General features: G+C 47.5%; 1 protein-coding gene across 4 annotated transcripts in view; it reads right to left on the minus strand.

Moving 5' to 3' along the window:
• Positions 1 to 3,646, minus strand: part of Smug1 (single-strand-selective monofunctional uracil-DNA glycosylase 1) — a 10,262-nt gene extending 6,616 nt beyond the window's left edge. For 3 of the 4 annotated variants that reach the window (XM_021216791.2, XM_029531106.1, XM_029531104.1), the window contains exon 1: positions 3,579 to 3,644. The gene's annotated coding sequence lies outside the window, so the exon portion shown is untranslated. Of the gene's footprint in view, positions 1 to 3,578 lie in introns of all 4 variants that reach the window. The other variant, XM_029531105.1, reaches the window with a different exon arrangement.
• Positions 3,647 to 5,077: the final 1,431 nt, after the last annotated feature.

Here is a 5,077-nt window from a genome sequence, read left to right on the forward strand (position 1 = left end):
CCTGGCTGTCCTGGAACTCACTCTGTAGACCAGGCTGGCCTTGAACTCAGAAATCCACCTGCCTCTGCCTCCCAAGTGCTGGGATTAAAGGCGTACGCCACCATGACCGGCGAGCAGTCCATACTCTTAACCACCAAGTCACATGTCTAGCCCCTTCTCTTATGTATTTATTGAGATAGAGCCACAGGCCTCAAGCTCGGTAAGAAGCTGATAACAGTCATGAACTCCTGATCTTCCTGCCTCCACTTCTAAAGAGCTGGGATTACAGCCTGCAGCAGACCAGGTTACACTGTCAGAACACACATCTACTGCTATCCCCTCTCTCTCCAATGTCATCCTTAATAAAACAAGTCCAGCCAGGATGAGCGTGTCCTGGAAACACTATGCTGACAAATGAGATGCAGGTGCACAGCCACAGCCCAGAGACTTGGGAAGGCTAATTACAGCAGCTTCCAGGTGGCAAGCAATTGCTCTACGCCAGGTACACCTCATTGATCTTCATAACAACCCCATGAGGTGGGTATTATTGCTCCCATGTTACAAGCCAGGAGACTGAGGCTTAACAAGATCAAGCAAGTTGCCTAGGGTCATGCAGTTAGCAAGTAATGAAGCTGGGATTTGAACCCACACTATCTGACTCACGCTATGCTCTTAACCACCCACAGCATCTTGCCTTAGATGGTTTTATGAGCCATCCTACTAATTCTACAAGCCCCTAACCCCAGCCCAGCTTCTTTCCCACACTTGAGAATCCTCAGAGGTAAATAGGATGATTATACAGACTCTGAATAGACTCTTACAAGCTACGCAGCCATGGCCAGGGCCTCCGGTTTTCGCATCTGAATACTAAGGATAATAATACCCACTTCCTAAAGCTGTCTATGCATTGGAAAGGGGATGGGAGCCCGGCAGCACGCCTTCTGAACAGCAGCAGCTGTCCTTTCCCACACTCCTATGCACACCAGTGCATGTCCCTGGCCATTCCACCCACTTTCAAAATGCTTTTCCTACCCCAGCTCCCAAAACTTTACACAGGTCATTTTTACAAACCCAACCAAATATAACCCTGGAGTTAACAAGGACATTAAACAGCAGCCAACCAAGAGGGCAATCCAACACATCCAGTTCATACTCATCCTTCAAGATGCAGCTCAAACCACCTCCTTGGTAAGCTGTGCCTCTTCGGTATACCGAAACGTTCCTCAGAGCCCAGCCCACCCCACAAGCTAGGATTATAAAATGTTGAAGGCTTGGTCTCCAGCGGTCAGAGATGGCTGGATAAATGAGGATGCTAACACCATAGGCTACTGGAAGTGAGGCCTCATGGGAGGAAGTAGGTCCCTGGGGGTGCATCTTGGCCCTGATCCCTTCACCCTCACACCCCTCCTTTCTGGCTAATATATGAGGAGCTTTGCCTTATATCCACTTTTCCACCATGATGTTCTGCTTCAGCACAAGCCACGAGGCCAAACAGCCGGGGACTGGAACCCCTGAATCTGTGACCTAGGTTCTATCTTTCCTCTCTCATGCTGTTTTTCTCAGGTATCTATCAGAGTAATGAACTGCCTGGCATTTTGGCTGTGAAGCCAAGACATATGTTTCTCAAACAAAGTGATTCAGACATGTAGGTGAAGGCTGAGAGCCACTGCATACTGCCAGAATTAGTGGCTTTTTCATGAATTCACCCTTCTGCCTCCCCAACCAGAGTAAGGAAGACTAGAAGCCACACCTATAACGTCCTAGGTCTTATCACCAACCCTTGCCCAGTTCTTTCCATTTCCACTCTATCAGTCTTGTTTAGAGCTACCTTTAAACAAAACATTTTTGTTTCTCTGTGCTAGGGGTGGAACCCTGGAGCCAGACAAGGACTTTGCTACTGAGCTGCCCTGATCCTTAATGAACCATTACTGATGGATTCCTCTCTACCACCCACGACCCCAGTATGAGAGAATGATGATAATAATAGTATATCACTAAGCTACATCACTAGCTCCCACAGCCTCTGCTGCTTCCTCCTCCTCCCCCTCTTCCTCCTCCTCCTCCTCCTCCTCCTTCTTTCTTTTAGACTTTATTTTTATCTTATGCATTTTGAGACAAAGTCTCACTGCATGGCTTTGCTTGTCCTGAAATTCAAGATGTTGACCTGACTAACCTCCAACTAGTGGCTTTCTTCCTGCCTCAGTCTCCCAAGGGCTGGGATTACTTGCATGCGTCACCATAGCAGGCTAGAAATCTTTGGTTTGTCCACACAGGCTCCCAGGACATTCTGGAAAGCTGAGGACAGTGTGATGAACTGGGTTTCCTGGGACCTTTGCTTTGCACTTCCCTGTGTAGAAACAATATTAGAAAAAAAAAAAAAAAAACAGCACAGTGATCTCTCTCAGGTCTAAGATGGGTCTGCTCTGGGCTGAAGACAGCAAGGATGGGCATGCACAGAAGTGAGGAGAGCTTATTTTCACTGTTTCTCTCTTAACATTTTATTTATTTACTAAGGAAAGCAAGCACGCATTAGCACTCATGCGGTAAAAGGTAACTTTAGAGAGCTGGTTCTCTTCTACTGTCAGGGCTCTGAGGATTGAATACGGGTCATCAGGTTTGATGGCAAGAGCCCTATCAGCCAAGACATCTAAGAAGGCCCTCTTGCATGAGTCACTTTAAGGCTCTTCTCTATAGGAACCACACAGTCCATCAACCTAACTCCAGCAGTTATTTCTTAAATATTTGAGTCCCTCATATGTTGGGAGGATAACACCAAAATAAGATATAAGACAGGTTTGGGGTAAGCCATGAAGAGCTAAGAGGACAGATAAACATGCAGAAATAGAGTATAATCTGAGCTTTGCTATCCTGGACAAAACGTCAACAACAACAACAAAAGTCCTAGCAGGAAGTCTGACTGTCCTCCCTAAAGTCACCGACTGCCATAAGCTCAATGCCTGATGCTGCAACTCAGTGGAGTGTTTACCAAAGACGCATGAAGTCCTGGGTTCAATCTCCAGTACCATAAGCCAGGTAAGGAACTTCGTGCCTATCAGCTCAGCACTCAGGAGGTAGAGGCAGAAAGATGAGATCAGGAACCAACTTGGACTACGTGCATTTTTTTCCCTCAAAAAGCAAAAAGCCTTAAGAAACATGCCACGCATTTCAAATTACATTTAAAAACAAAGGGCAACCCTGAGATACATCCAGGCCACAGTGGGATGGAGGTTTATTAAGTAAAAGCACTGGCTGCTCTTACAGTGGTCCTCAGTTTAATTCCCAGCACCCATAAAGCGGCTTGCAAGAATCAAACTGCAGTCCTATAGTATCCAATGCCCTCTTCTGGTGTGCAGACAAACACCCATGTATATATATAAAATATCATGAATAAATAAACCTAAAACAAAAATAAGAACCCAAGCCACTAGCTAGCCGCTGTCCCTTGTAGACAGTACAGGGATCCACAGGATTTAAATCAAAACAGCGCTGCAGGGCTCAAAGGGCCCCTTGAAGGCCTTGGCGTCACAGCGCGACCACCTCTCCGGAGTCCCGCGAGCCCCCACCGCCCTTCGCAGAGATCCAGCCCCCTACTCCCTCACCTGCACAAGCTCCCCATGCAGCTTCCGCTTCCTTTCTTCGTCCTGGCGCGAAGGACACTGGGAGTCGTAGTCAACAGCATTTAAAAAAGAAGAATGGCTAGCAGCGTCCGCTTCCGCCGGAAATGCCAAATCCCCGGAAAGCTCGCTAAAAGAGTTCCACGGGTCGCTGGGGATTGTAGTTTAATAATATGATTTAATTGAAGACGTCACAGCAATCTAGACTCTGCAGCCATCCCCAATCCCTCATCCACCAGAGACCTTTCCCAGACCTCCTGCTGCCCCGAGGTATAAGACATCATCTTTGCAGCCCTCCAAGGGCCATTAACTGTGTACATAACATCCAAGGAGGCAACCGTGTGGTTGTGGCAAGTCTACAGAGCGAGTTCCAGGACAGCCAGGGCTACACAGAAACCCTGTCTCGACAAAACAAAACAACCAAACAAATATCCACGAAGGCATTTCTCTCAGCACCTAACTCTTTGACAATGAACATCCCTGTTAGCATTAGCATCTAAATCCACAGCCTCGACATTTTAATCTGTTTCTCTCTTGCCTTGACATCTGCCAGCCTGTATCCTGGATTGGGTTTCTCCAGAGAAGCAAAATCAAAACCATCCTTTTATCTATGGGGGGAAATGTATTGTGGAAATAAGCTCACAGTCCTATGGGACCTGCTGCCTGTAAGCCAGAGAACCAAGAAAGCCCTTCCTGTAGTTCAAACTAAGTCCAAGGTGGTTCTACAGATCAGTTTCTATTAGAAGCCTCAGAGATGAAAAGATCTGAGAACCAAGGCCCTCAGACAAGTCTGGCATGTTGTCTGAAGGCAGAGGGTGGGTGGCCCAGTCTGCAGAGGCAGAATTGGAAGCTAGTGTGGCTGATGTAGTGGCATATACCAGTAATCTAACCACTTGAGTGGCTGAAGCAGGACCATCAGTTGAAGGCCAGCTTGGGCTACACAGTGAGACCCTGGAGAGAGAGCCCTTCCTTAGTCATTTGTCCCACTGGACTCTGAACAGGTTGGTGGTGCCCACCCAGGTTGTTAAGGAGGATCTTCCTGACTCAGATCTTTGTTTGTTTATCAACTCTCTGGGTGTCCCCTGGCCCACATAAGTAGATATATAAAAATAACACATCCCATCTTTCTAGATTCTCCTACAACAGCCTTCCCAGGAAGCCTTCCCCAACAAACTTTAATCCCTAGTTGCACCTAACTATCTAACTCCTCAGCCCCGACTTCCAAAGCCACTCACTCCCTGCTTTGTTCCTATCTAACTGGACATTTCACTCAACTGGAATCTTCCACGGATAGGTATCTTCTGGGTCCCTTGCCTCCCCCAATACTCACGCCTGAGAAAGCCAGGGCTCTCTTCAACAAAGCAAAGTCACCCAATGGGTGCTAGGGAAGAAGACCAGAGAACCCAGAACACAACGCCTTTCCCGAGACTGCTCTGGCATCCAGATAAAAGCAGTGGGTGCAGCTGTCATGAGTAGTGACCCTC

This window comes from Mus pahari, chromosome 17 (genome assembly GCF_900095145.1).
Source record: "Mus pahari chromosome 17, PAHARI_EIJ_v1.1, whole genome shotgun sequence".
NCBI lineage: Eukaryota > Metazoa > Chordata > Mammalia > Rodentia > Muridae > Mus > Mus pahari.